Source organism: Ptychodera flava (genome assembly GCF_041260155.1).
Source record: "Ptychodera flava strain L36383 chromosome 3 unlocalized genomic scaffold, AS_Pfla_20210202 Scaffold_25__1_contigs__length_14229661_pilon, whole genome shotgun sequence".
Lineage (NCBI taxonomy): Eukaryota > Metazoa > Hemichordata > Enteropneusta > Ptychoderidae > Ptychodera > Ptychodera flava.
Genome location: NW_027248279.1, coordinates 7,498,297 through 7,520,504, shown reverse-complemented (window position 1 = coordinate 7,520,504; position 22,208 = coordinate 7,498,297). Strand labels below are relative to the sequence as shown.

The window sequence follows — 22,208 nt, the reverse complement described above, 5'->3', positions numbered from 1 at the left end:
CAGGCAGCAACAGAAAAAGGTGTAAGCGTAATATTTCAACCTAACTCTGCAAAATTACTTCACAGGGATGATATGAAGTTTGATATTGAGAAACATGGAAGACTCTTCTATCTTCCAACATGTGCTGATAGTGTTACTTCTGATAATGTTAACTATGCAAATGATTTACAGAGTTGGCATGAAATACTTGGTCATTGTAACCATGACGATATCTTAAAAGTTGAAAAACTTGTTGATGGTATGAAAGTCATTGGCATATTTCTAAACCTGATGATTGTAGTATTTGTGCACTTGGTAAAATGACAAAAGTCGAAATAGAGGTCCCCGTGCTCGCTCAACCGTCCCATTAGAGTTGGTTCATACTGATCTGGCAGGGCCTATTGATCATGTATCTAATGAAAATTTCAGGTACGCAGATATTTTCACAGATTATTACTCAGGTTTGATGTTTGTGTATTTTCTGAAATATAAGAGTGATACTTTAGCTGCCACAGAGCAATTTTTAGCAGATTCTGCTCCATGGGGAAATGTAAAAACTATGAGATCAAATAATGGATCAGAGTTCCTTTCAAGGGCATACAAGTCACTTCTCAGGAAGAATAGAATAAGGCATGAAACTTCAGCACCTTATTCTCCTCATCAAAATGGCACTGCTGAGCGACACTGGAGAACATTGTTTGAAATGGGCAGATGTTTACTTATTCAGGCCAATCTTGACAAAGATATGTGGCCATATGCAGTAATGGCAGCTGCATACATACGTAACAGGTGTTACAATAAGCGTATTGATCAGACGCCATTCTTTGCCTTTACTGGTCGAAAACCAAACTTAGCTAACATGAGAGTATTTGGTTCGAATGCTATGCGTATAGTTATGAAAAGAAGAAATTAGATCCACGATGTGCTAAGGGTATCTTTGTAGGATATGACAAGGGTAGTCCTGCATATTTGGTGTACTATCCAGAAACGGGCAAAGTCATGAAACACAGAGTTGTGAAATTTGTGACGAAAGGTACTACTTGTAAGAAACAAGATGAGAAAATTCAAACTGAGATTTTGAATACTGATGATGATTTCGTTCTGAAACCACGTAGTGATGAAGTTGAGTTGAATTCAGATGGGGCTGAAATGTCAGAAACTGGTGGCCAAGCGATTGCGGATCCACAGTCGTCTGACAGAAATTTAAGGTATCCTAGCAGAGTAAGAAAACCCCCTGCATATCTAGGTGATTATGTTACTGATTTTGAAGATGATCAGGTAATGTCTAGTGTTGATTATTGTTACCGGATTTCTGATTTTCCTCAGAGTTATTCAGAAGCAATCAGAGCGCCAGTCACTCTGAACAATGGAAAATTGCTATGCAAGATGAAATGAATTCTCTGAAAGAAAATGACACATTAGTGCTTTACCAGAGGGTGTAGAAAAGCAGTGGGGGGTCGTTGGGTGTATACTATTAAAGAAAGTTCTGATGGTTCCCAAACTTACAAAGCGAGATATGTTGCAAAAGGGTATAGTCAGATGAAGGGTGTAGATTATAATGAAACTTTTTTTTGCTCCAACTGCCAGAATGACTTCATTGCGTATGTTTTTGCAAGTAGCTGCACAGTATGATTTGATTTTACATCAAATGGATGTTAAAACTGCATATCTTAATGCTCCAATTGATTGTGAAATATACATGGAGCAACCTGAAGGTTTTGAAATTCCAAACACAGGTAAACTTGTGTGTAAATTGAACAAGTCTTTGTACGGTTTGAAACAATCAGGGAGAAATTGGAATAGTATGTTACACAATTACTTATCTGAAAATGATTACATACAGAGTTCCGTTGACCCATGTTTGTATAACAAAACAGGTTGATGATGGTATGGTTGTAATACTTATCTGGGTAGATGATCTTATTATTGGCGCAAGCAATGATACTTTATTGTGTAATGTCAAACAAATGCTGAAAGCTAAATTTAGAATGAAAGATCTTGGAAAACTTTCCTATTTTGTGGGGATTCATTTTGAACAAAGTGATGGTGTTGTTAAAATGAACCAAAAGAAGTATCTGTGTAAAATACTTGAAAGATTCGAAATGGTTGAATGTAAACCAAGGTCTACTCCCTCAGAACAAAAGCTTGTGTGTAATGATGAAACACTAGCTAATGCTAGAATATATCGTGAGGCTGTAGGCAGTCTGATATATGCAATGACATGTACAAGACCAGATTGTAACCAAGCTGTCACAGTATTTGTCAAAACCATTTAAAGCTCACTGGATGGCAGTTAAACATGTGTTTAGATACTTAAAGGGTACTCTTGATTATCAATTGTGTTTCAAGAAATGTGATGATGGTCTTACATTAATGGGTTACAGTGATGCAGATTGGGCATCATGTACAGATGATAGACGTAGTGGTAGTAGATACTGTTTTAGTCTAACTAATACAGGTCCTCTTATTTCTTGGAAGTCTAAGAAGCAACCAACTATTGCCCTGTCCTCCTGTGAAGCAGAATATATGGCACTTGCAGCAACTATTCAAGAATTTAATGTCTTTATCTTATTCACTTATTCAATGATTTTGGTATCACACATAAAGTGCCTGTTTTGATTTTTGAGGACAACCAGGGCACAATTGCTTTAGCCAAAAACCCAGTAAACCATCAAAGGTCAAACATATTGACATATGTTACCATTTCATTCGCCATGAATTAGCTAATAGCAAAATAGTCTTGGAGTATTGTCCTACAAATAACACATGGTGGCTGATATACTGACTAAGCCAGCAACTAAGTTTAAGCTGGAAAAGTTCAGAAACTATGTTTTTGCATAATTGTATTCTGATGTCCGTAATGTAACATGGCATCAATGGAGAATACAAGATTTTCTATTGAAAATATGCATATTTTTCATGTCATGTAAACTTTTTCACAAGCGGAGATGAGATTAAGTGGGGGTGTTAGAATATCCATTCTTTGTAATCTCATTCCAACAGCTGTGAAAACTCATTGTAGTAGATGGTACCGATAAATGTGTATAGCGCCCTCATGAGGTGCATTCTTGTAAATAAATTACCAGGATGTTGGCATGTCCTCCGATTTTAGTGTAAAGACAAGTCTGGTGTGCGTTGTCTCAATCCGACATTTTATTCCTCCATCATGAGTGCAGATCCCACCAACCCAACACACTGCTGTGTACCGGTACAGTAATGTGAGAACACTGCTGTGTACAGTGATGTGAGAACACTGCTGTGTACAGTGATGTGAGAACACTGCTGTGTACAGTGATGTGAGAACACCGCTGTACAGTGATGTGAGAACACTGCTGTATGTACAGTGATATGAGAACACTGCTGTGTACAGTGATGTGAGAACACTGCTGTGTACAGTGATGTGAGAAATATGTGAGAACACCGCTGTGTACAGTGATGTGAGAACACCGCTGTGTACAGTGATGTGAGAACACCGCTGTGGACATGTGATGTGAGAACACTGCTGTGTACAGTGATGTGAGAACACCGCTGTGTACAGTGATGTGAGAACACAGTACTGTCCGCTGTGTACAGTGATGTGAGAACACTGCAGTGTATAGTGATGTGAGAACACCGCTTTGTACAGTGATGTGAGAACATGCATGCACAGCTGTGTGCAGTGATTATAACACTGCTGTGTGCAGTGATGTGAGAACACCGCTGCGTGCAATGAGTCGCGCAACACTGCTGAGTGCAGTGATGTACACCGCTGAGTACAGTGATGAGAGAACACTGCTGTATACAGTGATGTGAGAACACCGCTGTGTACAGTGATGTGAGAACACTGCTGTGTACAGTGATGTGACACCGCTGTGTGCAGTCTGATGTGAGAATTAACACCGCTGTGTGCAGTGATGTGACACCGCTGTGTGCAGTCTGATGTGAGACACCGCTGTGGACAGTGATGTGAGAGCTAACTCCATTGTGTACAGTGATGTGAGAACACTGCTGTGTACAGTGATGTGAGAAATATGTGAGAACACCGCTGTGTACAGTGATGTGAGAACACCGCTGTGTACAGTGATGTGAGAACACCGCTGTGTACAGTGATGTGAGAACACCGCTGTGGACAGTGATGTGAGAACACTGCTGTGTACAGTGATGTGAGAACACTGCTGTGGACAGTGATTGTGAGAACAATGCTGTGTACAGTGATGTGAGAACACTGCAGTGTACAGTGATGTGAGAACACCGCTGTGTACAGTGATGTGAGAACACTGCAGTGTACAGTGATGTGAGAACACCGCTTTGTACAGTGATGTGAGAACATGCATGCACAGCTGTGTGCAGTGATTGGCTACTATAGACTATAGTCTATAGCAGCTATTGGGATGGGTATCCGTCCGGCGTCCGTCGTCAGTCTGTATGTATGTATGTATGTATGTATGTATGTATGTCCGTTTGTGAGCGTCCGTCCACTCAAATATCTTGAGAACCGCAGTACTTACTGATTTGATATTTGTTGTGTAGATTAAAAATATGATTTTGAGAAACTAGTTTTTTTAATTTTTTGATATTGTTGAAAATAGGCAAATTAATGCCAAAAAAGGTGTTTTTGGTTAAAAATCTTCTTCTTCATAACCGCTGGTCAGATAGCTTTGTTATTTGGTATACAGGTCCCTAGGGAAAACCCAACTTAGATTTGTTCAAATTGTGATGAAATATGCAAATGTGTATTTTAAGGAATTTTTTTGTCATTTTGTTTGACTTACATTGTATGTAATTCTTGTACTGTATAAATCCTATCAATTCATCCAGAAAAAAATAATTAATATGATTTTAAATAATTGAATAATCATCAAAGCCAAAATAATTTTAGTGTAGAATTATCAGAAAGTTCAACTTTTTTGACAGTCCATAGTGAAATGCTACCATCTTTGAGGATTAAAACATGTAAAAACTTTCCTGAATCCCAACTTTGACATATTCTGAACCGTCATTTATTGTGCCCTGTATGTTATCTCAAAGAAATTGCTCGTAATAGTTTGTCATGATAGGGTGGTCAAATAAATAGAGATAGAGAAAGTTCTAATCTTCATGTATGGTTGACTTGCTGAGGATAAAATAAAATTACTTTTTGAGGAAAAAAATAGAGTGGTCAAAGTGATAGGGTTTTTATGGTAAAGCTGGGCTGTAAGATTCCTCATGTGCTATTTATAGCAATTATGCAATCTGTGTAAACAGTGCAATGAAAGTGTTACATGACTCCTTACAATGCTTTTGATGACCTTGAACTTCTTAAGTTTCAAACATTTGTCTCTTCAGTGTGCTTTCTCTGAGTACGTACAGTCTCAACTTATTCAACAGAACTTACTTACAATGTTAATTTGAAAGTTAAAATGTGCTTGGTTAGGATGAAAATTACCAGCTTAAGATTCTTTATAACAGATAGATATGACAGATATGCTGTATTTTTATGACGCAAAGCTTGATTTAAGCAAGTCTTGTTTACTTTAAATAGAATGTAATTAACTCTCGTTTATTAGCTACTATAGACTAATATAGTATGTACCATATGTACATGTATGTATGTATGTATGTATGTATGTATGTATGTATGTACCGGGGTATGTATGTATGTATGTCCGTTTGTGAGGCGTCCGTCCACTCAAATATCTTGAGAACTGCAGTACTTACTGATTTGATATTTGTTGTGTGGATAAACTATATGATTTTGAGAAACTGTTTTTACTAATTTTTTGATATTGTTGAAAATATGCAAATTAGCACCAAAAAAGGGGTTTTGGTAAAAAATCTTCTTCATAACCACTGGTCAGACAGCTTTGTTATTTGGTATACAGGTCCCTAGGTATAACCCAACTTAGATTTGTTCAAATTGTGATGAAATATGCAAATTTGTATTTTTACAGAATTTTTTTTTCCATATTTGGTCAGGCCATCCTGAATCAAAGATATCCACCTTCTTCATCAATACATGTGTCACAAAAGGTTATTCTCTACATAACACAGCAGAGCTCTGTCAACTGTTGAGTCGCTTGTTTTTCAAAACCGCTGGTCAGACAGCTTTAATATTTGGTTTACAAGTCCCTAGGATGACCTTAGTGAGATAATTTCATACAGTTAGGAAATACTTAATTTTGTATCCATGTCTATAGTAGCTTCAGGGACTTTGGCCCTATGTTTATAACATTGCTGTGTGCAGTGAGAACACCCCTGCGTGCAATGAGTCGCCCAACACCGCTGAGTGCAGTGATGTACACCGCTGAGTACAGTGATGTGAGAACACTGCTGTATACAGTGATGTGAGAACACCGCTGTGTACAGTGATGTGAGAACACTGCTGTGTACAGTGATGTGACACCGCTGTGTGCAGTCTGATGTGAGAATTAACACTGCTGTGTACAGTGATGTGAGAACACCGCTGTGTACAGTGATGTGACACCGCTGTGTGCAGTCTGATGTGAGAACACCGCTGTGGACAGTGATGTGAGAGCTAACACCGCTGTGTACAGTGATGTGAGAACACTGCTGTGTACAGTGATGTGAGAACGCCACTGTGTACAGTGATGTGACACTGCTGTGTGCAGTCTGATGTGAGAACACTGCTGTGTACAGTGATGTGAGAACACGTGCTGCTGTTTACAGTGAACACTTCTGTGGACAGTGATGTTACAACACTGCTGTGTACAGTGATGTGACAATTAACACTTCTGTGTACAGTGATGTGAGAACACTGCTGTGTCCAGTGATGTGACAACATTGCTGTGTACAGTGATGTGACAACACCGCTGTGTACAGTGATGTGAGAACACCGCTGTGGACAGTGATGTGAGAACATGCACTGCTGTGGACAGTGATGTGAGAACACTGCTGTGTACAGTGATGTGAGAACACCGCTGTGTACAGTGATGTGAGAACACTGCTGTGTACAGTGATGTGAGAACACATGCACCGCTGTGTGCAGTGATGTGAGAACACCGCTGTGTACAGTGATGTGAGAACACCACTTTGTACAGTGATGTGAGAACACTGCTGTGTACAGTGATGTGACAACACTGCCCTTACGAAAGATCAAAATTTGCCACAAGTTTGCATTCCTTATTTGTTACAAACTTGATACAAATTCTGACATCCAAACAAGCACCAATCTTGCTAGTCAGTTATATACACTTTGATTCAAACATAGGCTAAGTTTGCAGCAAGTATGTGTGGAGAGTGTGATGAACATTGCACCAAGTTTGTACAGAGAATGTAGAGGTCATTTTGTTTTTGTTTGTATTGAGTGTGCACCAAGCTTGGAGATGTGGGGGGGGGAATTCAATATCATGGGCATGGTATCTGTTGCCTTAGCAACAGCAGACCTACTGTTGCCCTGGTAACATTTCAGGGGATTTAGATGATTGTAATTCCTGACAGCGTCTTTTCAAAGTAATGCTCACACAACATGTGGTACATGACATCATCGTGCTGCTACTCCCATTGTATTGTATACAAATGATAATTTCTAAACTGGCTTATAAATGTACACTCTTTAGATATGTTTACCTTGTGAGCAGCAGATTCTAAAATTCACCTTAGAGTCATGTATCCAGATGTTAGGTTGAACACCTATGAAAAAGTTGAGAGGATATAACTACATCCAACACGCACTCACCCTACGACACATTCAACTATACTACACTGTAAAAAGAAAAAACTTCTCACACAATAAATTTGTTAACTAAAAAACAATATATTACTGCAGAATAAAACAGTACAATCTCTACTATAATAAACATACAATCTTTGTACTTTATACATAAAATGAGCTGTAAAATATATTCTTTTTGGCATATATGTACAGCACACTCTAATTCAAAACATTCCCTGACAATGGAATTTAGATTGAAAAATGGTAAATTCTGTCTCTTTAAAGAAGATCATACAGATCACAATTTTTTTAAATGTGTACCAAATAGAAACTGAGTGGTGAAAAAATATTAAGTCTCATAGATAGTTAACTATGAAAAACTTATTCAAAAAATTTTGTAATTTTTGTGACATATATACTTTTTGTTGACGAATAAAATTCACTTTAAACATTTCAAAATACCTTTCTGATTGAATGTACATGGAAAACATAAGAGTTTTATTACATGTTCAAATCAAAACGCAAAGCATCGAAAACATTGTCCAGAGCTACAAAAAAAACTTCATGGGATGACCTTGACTTAACAGCGATATTTGAACAGACACTTAGTGTTCAGTCCAACTTCAAAAAGCAAACAACTAAACACAACCACATTCCACATCACTTGGTAGCCACTGTGGTGAGCGGGGCTATTAGCTGTAGCGGAACACACAGCATCGTACGCAGGGCTAATCACTTGGATGATAGATTAGTTCCGCCGAGTCCAAAATATTGCTTCCACCGTAAGATACTGACAACTGTGATGACAATAACTCTGCCATGTCCGATTTGTCCAATGCACAGCATGCAGTGGAGTTTCTATCATAAGAACCAATGCAATGATCGATAGGGACAGTCTCACTTCTTGTCATCATGATGTTCTCAATGAACAGTGGTTGGTTTGAAATGGTCCTCTGTGGCATGGAAAGTGTCAAAGCGGCAAACTCTAGCTTGAACTTAACTGAAATCCCGCGGAATTGTCCAAGGTCATTTGAGTGTATAACGGACATCCATGATCCACTGAATGTGTTTAACTTACATAAACTCTCGGTGTCGAACGGAGGCAATGTGTCCTTCATCAAACAACAATTGTACTCCAAATCTCTTCTTTGTTCCCTTAATCGTCCGATGACAGAAATAGTCTACAATTTCTCCCCAAAACGGCAGGTAAAAACGTTGTAAATTTGACTGCTGAAGCAGTGCATGATCCATGACTTGCTATGGTGCAGTGGAATTCAAATGCTGGTGTTGGCCAAATTAGCCAATCAAGTTTCTCTCTTCACGACATGTGATCTTGTAAGGTCGAAGTTCAAATACATAATCAGTGCGGACGCACATAGGCGATTTTTCCATTGTTGCTAGGCGTGTCTATTCCAGATTCTGTCGTCGCTAAGGCGAGACGACGGGCGCCACCGAGTCGAAGCTGACTGACAGGGCGACACATCAGGTAAGCTGAGCTCTCCAAATTTCATTAAATTTTGACCCTTAAATTAGATAAATATGTTTTAAGTGCATTGGTTCTAGTAGATTGATGGTCCGACAGTTGTTTTGATGGCTTTTCCCCAAATATTTACATTTTTTTCGGAAATACGGCAAAAACTTTCAATGTCAATTGTGAGTGGGTTGTGACATATCTGGCAGAAACTTGCGAAATTAATACTGTCGTTTGAGAAGTTAACATTTCCGTCTCATGGGTTTAATTTGTAAAGTTTTGGTAAATTTATTACCCCGGTATCCTTACTCATCATTTAATGTGCTGGAGCAAAATCGGACTTGGGGAAGATCGGATGGCATTCTGAGAGCGATTTATTTTCAGCTATGTACAAACCGGAAGTGAGCCAAGGAGGCCTTACAACTGTCATGCCCGGTAATCGATTGCAACTAAAATAATATTGCAGGGTTTAACGGAACTGTTATTTTGCAGAACATCTCTTTGGGATGGGCGAAAAATCTTCCTCCGTATCTGACAGTTTCATTAGTTTCCATCGCAACATTCTGTGTAGAGAAATAATATTTCTTCCCTTTTCATCAAAAAATATATACACAGATCTGATGACAAGCTCTCTGTTTGATATGCTAAAAGCTGCATTCTAAAATATAAAAAGCATCTGTTTATGTGTAGGATAAATATACTTGTGTCAATAATATGTACATGCATAAAACTCGTAAGGCTGCGTTCACAAAAAACGGTTAAGGGGGCTGGAGGAATTCAGGGGGGATTCGCAAATTTTTGGGTAGTAGAGGGGAGGGGGACTTGAAAATTTTGCTCCACCTGTAGGGGGAACTTGAAAATTTTTTGGTTCCCTTTTATGTTTTACATTTTCCAATTCAAAGTTTTTGTAGGTAATTCAATGAAAAATGAATACAATTTCTATGTCATCGAATTGTTGTTATGTTAGTAATAATTTAACAAAATCTAGAACCATTTTTGTTACATTTCATGACTTTTATTTAGAACAAATCTAAAACATGTGTGATTTGTCGTAAAAAGCCAAATGAGCCTAGTTACACAGGGCAGAAGCTGCAAATGTTGATTTCTGCAATATTTCTATGTAATATATCAACTACAGTTTCTTGCTGTCTCCCTACAGCATGCTCAAACACACAATATTCAGTTTGTCGACAAAACCTGTATATACAAATATGTATTTGGTGACAATTTAATTAGAGTTCAGACTGACAGTCAGTGATACAAATGCATGGTACACATACACAGGCTGTGATAGCAAGCTGAATATTGGACAGTTCTAGATGCTGCAGGGGTAGAACAAGAACTCAGTTGTATAAACTGAACAAAAATATTGTCAAAATTATCAAGTATCACTATCAGATTCAGCCCTGCTACTGCAGTGTCACTGTTACTGCATACCTGAGCAGTGCAGAGATAGTTCTGACTCTGATGTACACGGTAGTTGAAGAAGGGTTTCGGTCAAATGACGATGACAGTGGTCAGTGAAACATACAGGCCAGGGAGCAACATATGGAAGACCAGGGGACTTGAAAAGTTATCGTGAATTTTTGAATTGTGGCATATGAGAATAAATCAAATATTAAAGAAAAAGATGGGATCACCATGCTTGATTTTCCATATTTTCATATTCTTGTTATGAAATAATACAAAAGTAAAACTTTGAACAGTGAGGACTAAATGAAAAAAATATGTGACTAAATGGCATTATTTATTTTTTAACCAAATTTGCCATTATTACACCCAAAATTTCAGAGATTAAAACATTTTATTTGATGGAACTTTTTAGCCATCCAGTATTGTCCATTTCGAGTAGCATCTATTCATATATGTCTTGGACTTTTGAAACAAATTTTTGGTAAGTCACTGTGCTCAGTTTTTGACAACATGGCAACGAGCCAGAATTCACAATTTGCCTACTCTCTGATGATCGTCATTTTTTGTGCTCTTCAGCAGCAATAATTGACCTGGACAGAGTTGGATGAACTCAAGATGGCTTTGACCGATAAATCCAAAAAGTTCACTGATGCCTTTAAGATGAATCAATTTAAGAACTTGTCTCAGGAATATGACTTTACAAAGTGCTAATAGCAGGTAGTGTTGAACACCTGTGAGCGGAACGCCGCAATACGTGATGCATACACATCCTTTACAAATATGTGGGATTGTGATAGTTGGGGGAAACTTGAAAAATTTTGATCATATAGAGGGGGCATTTGAAAATTATTTTGGGTATTGAGGGGGGATCTGAAAAAAATAAGATTATAATCGCGATTCCTTCAGCCTCCAGAGTAAATGACTAGGTGTTGGAACAGCTGATGATGTGAGAGCTCTAGGTGATCTATGCATGTACATTAAGAAGGCCCAAGGTGTATTTTTTTTAATTGGATTTCCGATACATACCTTAAAACGTTATTTATAATTCCCATTTAATGTATTGTCATTACATTTGTTTTCTACTTGCAGATCACGGAACATCTATACAGTGAAAGAACTGACACAGAAAGTGCAAGAAGAATGTTTTGATTTTTTTGATTTAATTTTGCAATAAAATGTTGACATTAACAATATTCCTGACTGTCCGGCAATTTTATTTAGTTGTGGCAATATGGAAGCTTGGAATAAGTGTTGAATGTGTTTCAAAAATTGTCTGGGTGTAGTACCCTTTGATAAATTACAAAATGCATGACACAGAAATATTTTATTCTACCTGAAATGAATACCAAGATGACTAAACCAAAGTCTCAGCAGTCTTGCAATCATTTTGAAGGCAATATATGTCTGGATGTGCGCCTAGACATAAGAGCAAATAATACCTGAAATATACAGTAAAGCCCCATTAGCTGTATCTTTTCTACACATGCACTTTGCAATGCTCACCAAAATATATTATCTGATTTTCAAAGATAGCTTTTGCATTCCTTGTCATTACTCGATCCATATTTGGAAGCCAAAAATTATTGTATTGTTAAAAATCTAAGTTGTACATTCTTCACCAAATTTGGAAACTTTTTTATCACATTTTGGGAAGAACTTTGGCTTTAGTCACTTTGATTGGAAATCATATTTGAAAATCATCCTAAAATACAGCTAATGTGCCTTAAAACAAAACACCTTTTTCCCCAAAAAAGGATGTAGGTTGTGTTACAATGATCAGACGTATGCTTACTTTGTTAAAAGAAAGGAAAAAATCATTTATAACAAGTTACATAATGGATACGAAGCATGATTTCTGAACAAAAAGGCAATGATGATGAAAAATGAAATTCTAAAAAAACGAAACAGATGGCAAAGGTCGTCGGTAGGGGGCGGCTTTATTTACTCGCTAGGTCATGGTCGATGGTGTTTTGGGCACATTTTAAGTTAACATTTCCGTCTCACGGCTTTAATACAAAAACTGAATACGTAGTCTCAAAACTTAGTATCTGCGCTATCGATCACTGGCCAAATCTAACTTGGGGACGACAAGGTGACGGAGTAAAACGCTAAAATTTAGGGCGGTGTGAGTAATTTTGAGGGTAGGAACGCACGCGACGACTTTGTTTTTCACCATATTTTTTCACAAAATGGACAATTTTGTGTCAAACGTCTGTTCCACCCTATAGGTTACGTTGATATCTTCCATAGTATTTAGTTTTTTACGGCACACGGAACACGGGTAGACAGACCCTAAGCGAAAAATCTCCGTGGTTTCTATTGCAGAATGCGGCGATATAAATTTGAATTTTTTCGTTCCATACCCCACACGTAGAGAAGTTCGATTTGGTGCGTTCCGACTATGTGCGACGCCACTGAATAGGCTGTGTGACCTGTGACCTCGATGCTCTCATTTATCTGAAACGTCAGTTTCTCGAGAAATGGGAGAGTATATTACTTTTTGACCAACTTTTATGCACTTGAAATCAATCATTTGAAGACATTTGGTGTCAGCTGGGATCCATGGTCTTTGGACATGTGTAATAATGCAAGTATCATTTATAGCCGTGGCAATGACTTTTCCCTGCTCTGAGCGTACTGGTATGACAGTGTGAATGTGTTTTGGCGGACACATGACAGGTACTTTCAGTGGTTACGACTAGTGAACGGAACAAAAAAGTCTTTAAATGGAATTCGAGTACCATTTTTGGATCCTTATCATTTAAAATATGTCCAAGGAAATTGTTTGAAAAATGGCAGCTTAGTTGACTTTTGATGTTTTTCATTCATGATGTTGCAATGGTTTGATATGGAGGTAGCTACCTCAATGGTTTTTATAAATTTGTGCATTCCACGCGTAACCTAATTCATATGTGTTTAACAACCGAGAGTATTTAAAATTTTTTTGAAAAAAAAAGAATTACTTTGTCATTTTGTACAATGAACACAGGGTACGTAGTTCGATCATTGTTTCAATTCTGTGACAAAACAGTGCCACGTGGGACAGCTAAAAAAATCTGAAGTTTGTACCAAACTTGATTTGTATTTCACATATATCTACAAGCTTGGTACAAATGTCACAACTACCATGGTGAAAATCCCATCGTGTGTACCAAACTAGTACAAACTTGGTGCATATTTCACATGTTCAATTAAAGTGTGTATCAAATTTGTAACATATATGTACTAATATGTAGCAAGTTTTGATCTTTCGTACGGGTGCTGTGTACAGTGATGTGAGAACATCGCTGTGGACAGTGATGTGAGAACACTGCTGTGTACATTGATGTGAGAACGCCACTGTGTACAGTGATGTGAGAACACTGCTGTGTACAGTGATGTGAGAACACTGCTGTGTACAGTGATGTGAGAACACCGCTGTGTACAGTGATGTGAGAACACTGCTGTGTACAGTGATGTGAGAACACTGCTGTGGACAGTACTGCTGTGCACAGTGATGTGAGAACACTGCTGTGTGTGAGAACACTGCTGTGGACAGTGATGTGAGAACTGTTACTGCCGTGATCATCAGTGAGAACGTTAACACTGCTGTGTCCAGTGATGTGACAACATTGCTGTGTCCAGTGATGTGACAACACTGCTGTGTACTGTGATGTGAGAACACTTCTGTGTAAAATCTTTCTTTGCAGTATATTTTTGTACAGATTTTTTTGAAGATTGCGAATTACATAGAAGATTTCATAGAGTCTATCGGTCATAAGTAAAATTTCTGATTTTCTATCATCATTTATTGTCAATCTCTGCCAGCGGGGATTGGATTACTTTTTCAAATTGATAGGCCTGTGAATTACTACCGGCTTAATTGATACCCTTAATAATGTCAGTTCTTGCTGGATTTTTAAGCCACACGAATGTATTTGATATTGTAAATTAAGCACTTAAAGCACTAAAAGTGACTAAAACACTTTAGCCATTGACTTTAAATTTTACAATAATTTCAAATTTCAATTAATCTTGTTTCTCAATCTTCTCTCATTGCAGAGTTTGTCTATAATGGAACTCTGTAGGTTACAGGTGTCTCTTCAAAGTTTGGTTGAACAGAGATGAAGATAAGTGCAGGAAAAGTTCTATGCCTGAGAATTTGAAAAGGGCTGTGTATTTTGGGTATGCACAACCAGAATATCTTCTTCTCTGAAACTGTTTGTTGGTTTGTTTTTTAACTAGGTATGCATGATTTTATGGAATTCACCATTCAGAAGTGTTCAAATTGTGGTGAAATGTTATTATTTGTATTTTGGAGGCAATTTTTTCTCCAATTTCTGGTTAAAAAAACATCTCAGAATTATTTGTTCAATTGATTTGAAACTGGTATGCATGTGTCTAGGACTATAACTTAGTTGAGTTTATTCAAAATCTGGTGAGATTTGCATGTGTGTATTTTGTTGGGTTGGGGGTTGGTCCAAATGTCAGTGAGCAATTTAGGGAAGTGACAATGACACTATTTTTCATTCTTAGTATGTAATGTCATTGACTAGAAAAAATTCAAAATAATCTAATCAAATAACCGTTGAATTGTGAAGAGAACTCATGAAATAATAATTGTTGTTCCTCGTGCAGATTTAACCCCTACACTGAACACGGAGACTCAGGTCACAGGTGCATTGGATTGACCCGAGCTTTCTTAAGCTGTACCAATACTATACTACTCACCACCAATAGGATTCCTCATACACTCACCTCCATGTCTCCCATAAACCTTTATTTTCTCACTAATATAGCGTTTGGTACCAATCAGCTGTGGTCCTGTGTTGGATGCTGTTGATCGAACAAAAGTATCTGGTTTTAGTATTTCAGATTATATTCCAGAATTTTTTATGTGATTTTGATGACAGTATAATGACTTCAGAGGAAATATTTTGAGAAAATATGCTTGAATTATTGTCAAAGAAACTATTTGCAGGTACAATGATGTCCACTTTACCAGTACTATTGTTTAGTACTTATGATCACCTTAAATGTATAAGTGTGACTTAACAGAGCTAAATTTTATCACACCCCATGTGTGAAAGAGGAATATTGTGTAAATCTTTGTCAATAAGTAGTACTGTGCATGCTTTAATGCCTTAATTACAGCCACTTTCTAACAGGCTCTGACAAACATCACCAAATGTTCATTTCAAAACAGATCAAGTGTCTTGTCATTTCTAATTGTCATCAGCTAGCTGTCAGATGATGGATTTTACTTTGACATTCCTGACATTTAAGTTGAACCTGTACTAATGCTTTCTGATAATGGTATTGGGAGAAACAAAACTACAGTGATATGATGTGTGGTATACACACACTGTGTTTATTTAGTCTGTGATGTGCTTACATGAAAACCTAATGTTGAAAAAAAAAATAGTCATCTGTATCACTTTAGCCTGTTGTATGTTAATTTTGTCATTGCAACTGTTACTGAACCTCAGTGCTGTAGGACAAATACATCTTGCGTTCCATGCCCAAATGTCAGTAGACTATACATCTTTTAAGCAAGGTTGAGTGAAACTGTTTGTCAAAACACTGAAAGTTATTATGTTAATTGCAGAGAATTCCTACACAGTTCATGTTAGTAATTGTTTCAGAATGTGACTTGTCACTTGTATTATATAAAATGTGAAGCTTTTTTCAGTGATTTGGTAGCCAATTATGATTTTTTTGAGTCTTTTATTTTCTGGAATTACCACAGGGCATCACAATACACTCAATCCATGCTGTACAAGTATTTGTGCAAGAAGAGGGCATTTGTTGAGATTTAAAAAGATAATTTTGTAGGATATTAATTTCATCATGTGGCATATAACTTTTTCTACGTTAGCTGAAGTGCATCTCTAAGTTATTTTTTTAAGAATTGTAGAAGTACACATCTTGACACTTTCATTTACAGCGTATGTTGTTAACATTATCATAGAGGCAAGATAGACCACAGGGTTTTATTTAGGGACAATAAATACTAATATGATAAAAATCAAATAAGTTTCGTTGTCTACAAGTTTTTTTAGTCCCCAGGGACACCGTCCAGGGGACTTATAGGTTTGGTCATGTCCTGTGCGTGCGTGCGTCAGTGCGTCCATCCGTTCACGCAGATATCTCAGACATGCCCTTGTCAATTTCTCTCAAATTTTGCACAAGGATAGTACCCTACCCCATATAGATGCATGTCGATTTGTTTCACAATGCCATCAATTTGGCCGTGTAAGAGGACTTTTTAGTTTACACCACCATAGACTACCATGTATAAGTCAGCTGTCCATAGAATCCCATGTATAAGGCCAAGTAAAATAAAAATTTAGTTTCTCATCATATTCATATTGCAAAAGGATTCAGTGACACAGTTTTTAGTCCCCAAGGATGAAGTCCAGGGGCTTATAGATTGGGTCATGTCCCTCCGTTCATGCAGATATTCCAGATATTTTGAAAAATTATCACGTGACCTTTGTGACCTTTGACCTCAAATATACATATTTGTCCATAACTCAGTAACACTGTGCTACACCCTTCATATATGGTATGATGGGACACCTTATGACACCACATATTGTACCTCATTAATTATGTGCATATCTAATTTTGAGCGAGCCAATAGAGCTAATAATTTTTGTTCTGTATATTTGTGCCTGTCTTCCATGTTTTTACTAAAAAAATTTATGTATTGGTACTTTTTACTGCCATTTTAAAATGCAGGAAAGCTTGCTTCATAAGAGATGTCACCTTGTCTTTAGTTGATCACGGGCAATTGTGATGTATTAATGTGGAAAAGTCAATGTCCGGCTTGACTTGTACTTGTTTCTCCTGATTTTAAGTCCGAAAGCAACAATTCCTTTGAATTTTTAGTATCAGAATTTGATTGAACCCATCCGTTTCATAAACTTTGTCAAACTATTGAAAAAGACCATTTTGATGGTGGATAAAATTATAGTTAATAATTGTGACAGATGTTCAGCAGTGCATTTGCTTGATCCTGCGGTAAAGCATCGTTTGAAAGGGTTCTTATGTGGTTAAGGCATCAAATAAAACACAAGCAGTGTTTTGTCCTTCTATATTATACACTAGCTATGTATACAAAAATAATGTTGTTTGAAGCTTTGTCTGCAGGAACTACAACATATTTGTTGTGTAAAGCATTGAGGCATGCCTTGACAGCGGGATCAGCTTATACTGAGGAAGTGTTTACATCTTTATCTGTATTTACATATTAATATCTAAAGAAATTTAAGAAATAATATTTGCTTCGGAGTCACCACCAAAACAGACCTTAGTTATCAAATTTTAATACAACCTAGAAACAAAATGGTACGTCCAAACCATATAAAGGAGAGTGTAGAGGCCTTTCACTTCTGTCTGAAGATTGAAGGATGCAAAATATATTATTTCTTCGTACTTGATGTAATTCGTGTTATATAATACTTAAATAATACACAATTTCTTCGTACTTGATATTTTTGTTATATACATATATATATATAATATATATATATATATATATATATATATATATATATACAATACAATACAATATTTTAATATTGTAATATTGCTCTGCATCCCTGCATCGAGCACTTTACCCCTCTGAGAAGATACAAACAAGTTTGGTATATATATATATATATATATATTGTGTCATATGACGAAGAATTAGTATTGTTATGTTGTTAATGTTAAGTGTACTTCAACAGATCTGAAACAATAAGTACAAAATATGCCGTTCAGTACCTGCGTCACTGAGCTGTGCAATATCAGCAATATCACCAGTAGAAGCTGTATCATAGGAGTCAGTACAAGAACCATCAGTTGCTGGTGTACCAGGAACCAATTCATCGACAGTTTGTCTTCACCATTACATACAGCTCCACTAGTTGTATCGCCATTATTACTTTTCGTAACTTCTGTGGTTGATTTCTGTACATCATCGGTGGTACCTGCAACAGCAGATGTCCCTATTGCAGTTTCATCGCTAGAGGATATATCATTTTGTGTTGCCGTACAGGACAAATGACCATACAAGTTATGTTTTTTTTCAACAACAACAATAAGTAGAAAGGTAAAATGAATCAGTTACAAAAACAGATTGTTAAGGGTTAACAGTAGCCCGTACCAATTTACTACTCAGAAGATTAAATGTTGTTAAGTCGTATTTTAAGTGAGTATGTTTTGTAAGCCTTGGTGATAAGCTGTACCAGAGTGGTATTCCTATCTTCAGCAAGTATCTCAGATTTCATTCTTTTTGTTTTGTTAAATTCTGTATCCACATAATACAAGCTCACTACCAATAATTAAAATATAGCACAGTGCATTCACAATCATTCAAACTACTTTCATCAATGAAACTTTTGTTTGGGTGAATATCCTTCCTGTCTATGTAGGTTATGCTACTCTTTTGTCCCAAAGTTATTCAATAAAGAAATTTAAGTTCCTAAAGATTCAAGAAACAAAAGCAGTGAAAGGTGATGACCTCACCTGCGTGGTCAACATGTAAATGAAAACGCATCGGTAACTAGCATCTAGGAATTAATCAAATTGGCAGGTTTGGCTATATATATATATATATATATATATATATATATATATATATATATATATATATATATATATATATATATATATATATATATATAAGAGTTTGTAAAGAAAGATCGAAAATGTTTTCTTTTTATTGATTTGCCTGTATTCTTGAACCATTCATTATTCAAATTACACATGTTATCTTTCTATCTATCCATCTATCTAGAAAATTTGTATAGCGCCTAATATCCAAAGTTAAACAATGCTCAGTGGCGCTTAGAGTTACAATGAAAATGCTCTCTGAAAGATGTAAGTTTTTAAAGCGCAGTGGTCGTCGCGCTGCGCATCCTCCTGAGGGGGTCCCCCTCTGTTGTAAACAAATCCAAGAACGCCGCACATGTTACGGGTTGATTGTAATGTTTGCGATATTGCCGCTTGTTAAAATGGCGGCTGATCTGTCACAAGCATACCAACTAACTAAATGTAACACGCAATAAAAGGTCAATTAATCTAAGTTAAATATCTGCTGAATATTGAACAATAATTGCACTCTGGATTGAGATCACATTTGCTCATGATTTTCTTGAATCAGTTGAATGGGGCTCGGCTACTGTTATCGCTCGAGCCATATCGCTAGACGTACGCATGTATACGCCAACAGACTATCAACGACCGGGCTCTAGTTTTCGACATCGCCAGCAAGGACGAGAGCTTTCATTTCAAGAGGCCCGACAGGAGTACAAAGACAACAACCCAAACTACAGAAATCTACAGCTCGCAGAGCAATGCCCGCTGCAGCAAGAAGCATCTCTGCATCTGTTCCGTTCCGTGGTCTGTATGAACGTTCGTGTCAAACCGGGTATATGGCGCGCTACACTCGGCTGTGGAGAATCCAACTCAACTACAAAGTTTACCCCGTTTGGGGGTGCAAACGAGAATTCCGAGTGCAGGTATCAAGTCAAGCGAAGGACCTTTCATAGGTCTTCTTGTTATGTGGGGGTTATCTCACTTGAAAGAGGATTCAGACCTACCCGGCAATCAGGAGGTACAACAACGAAGTTTGACCAGCACCGGTAGGCCTACACCAGCTAGCGGTTGGATCACTGCCATGACTGTGCCACAGGACCGGGGCACAGGATCTCTCGATACGTCTACGCACGGTGTAGCCGTGCAATTTTCCTGCCAAATGCCGCGAAAACCCGCTCGTTTTGTCTATTGTTTCCTGTCATCTTACTATTTCTTACCACGTAATACTAGGAGAAGTAAGACATAGTGATCAACAGTTGGTTGTGGGCCAAGTCGTCGTGGGCCGGTACGTTGTGGGACCAGATTATCCGTGTACGTCAACGCGGTGGCCGTCTCCCAACAACATCTCCCGTGTCCTGCTCTGGCTTGCCGATCATGATCTTGAGTGTAACTTTTGTGTTAGGCATTGTGCTTGTTGCTGGTCTACATATATAGGCAATGTTGATCATTTTAGTTATGCATTTTCACTGTACTGTACATAGCATTGTGTACAACCAGCGTGAACGCGCGCGATCAAACCCATTTGTTCACTGTGACTGCGTGCAGTAAACTCAGCGACATAATGTGCCGAGTGTAGTGTCTCAATGTTCGTAGCTCTACATGAGTTTATAGATAGAAATACACCACTGAAGTTCGTTTCCGATCTTAATATTTTACTATTGCATGATGTTGAGTCTTACAAAGGCCTTAACAAAGTGGGGGACTGCTCCCATCTCACTCCTATTGAAGTTGAGAAGACATGTTTACAAAAATTTATGTTTATCAACAAAAAAATCACGCACGCGCAGCGCGACGACCACTGCGCTTTAAGTGTCTTTTGAAAATGTTGACATTAGGAGAGGTTTTTATTTCTAGGGGCAAAGAGTTCCAAAGGACAGGAGCTGCTACAGAGAAGGAGCGGCGACCATAGGTAGTCAGATTCCATCTAGGTGTGTGCAGAAGGCATTTATCAGATCACAGAGTAATATCATAGACAGAGTGGCAACACTTGCATGCCTTTTGTTCCATGGTCGTCTCGGTAGACTATTGGCTTTTCATATTAAAATGAGCTTCAAAGGTGTTAAACTTTTTGGAGGCTTGGTTTGTGGTTGATAATTACACGAGATTATGCGAAACATACGACGAGATGGCATCGCACTGCCAGTCGCGTAGCAACCATAGTTACTTTGTGAGCTCTCAGGCCAGAAACACTGCCTCACGCCAATCAAAACATAACACGCCAGCAGTTTCATAAAAATGTCCTTTCTTGGCGCACGTGTAAAAGACGGTGTAACTGACCGTAAACCATTGAGTAAAACCAGACAGTATCGATAAAAGACTTTCAAATTTGGTTCAAACACACTCATTATATATTCATAAAAATATGAGAGGAATTTTTAAAACGGTAAAATCCACTTTCCCGAAGCTCAAAACACTCCCGTTTTTGCCAGCACATCCATTCCGATCAGCACCACACGACAACAACAACACAAACTTTGTCGAACATACTTTCGCTTAACAATTGGTGAAAATCCGAAAATTACCGAAGGGTGCATCGTCGGCACTCTTCGGAAAAGAGAGCCAAGAGCTTCGTGAGGCGAGGCAAACATGGATTGCTTACGTAACCGCTTCACGCCTTAAACAATAGGTGTTGCCACTCTGTGTATATGTTACTCTGTGATCAGATGAACGAAGGACACGTGGTGAGGCACAAGGTGTTATTAAATTCCTGAGATATTGAGGAGCTTGTCCATTTAGGGCTTTGTAAGTAATCAGCAAAAGTTTGTATACAATGCGATGATGTACTGGAAGCCAGTGAAGTTGCATAAGTATGTGGGTAATGTGGTCGGATTTCCTGGTCTTTGTAACAATTCTAGCTGCTGTGTTTTGGGCACGTTGTAACTGCTGTAATTGTGTATCGGGCAAGCCATATAGTAGAGCATTGCAGTAGTCAAGCTGTGAAGACATAACGGCGTGGACGAGGGTGGCACAGGAATCTCTGGACAGGTTAACTTTCTGATACGACAAATTTTGCGAAGGAGGAAGTGAATAGCACTGCAAGTGGCACCAATATGTTGTTGGAATGTATGGTTGTCATCAAATATTACACAATTATGTTAACCAGAATGGGAGTTGACAACTTCTCATGTATTTGCATTTGACGCTACA

At 37.8% G+C, this 22,208-nt stretch overlaps 1 protein-coding gene across 1 annotated transcript in view; it reads right to left on the bottom strand.

Annotated features, from left to right (window-relative positions):
- Positions 1-22,208, bottom strand: part of LOC139125297 (uncharacterized) — a 47,360-nt gene that overhangs the window by 16,020 nt on the left and 9,132 nt on the right. Inside the window, exon 8 of the mRNA XM_070691399.1 lies at positions 15,231-15,308. The gene's annotated coding sequence lies outside the window, so the exon portion shown is untranslated. The remainder of the gene's footprint in view (positions 1-15,230; positions 15,309-22,208) is intronic.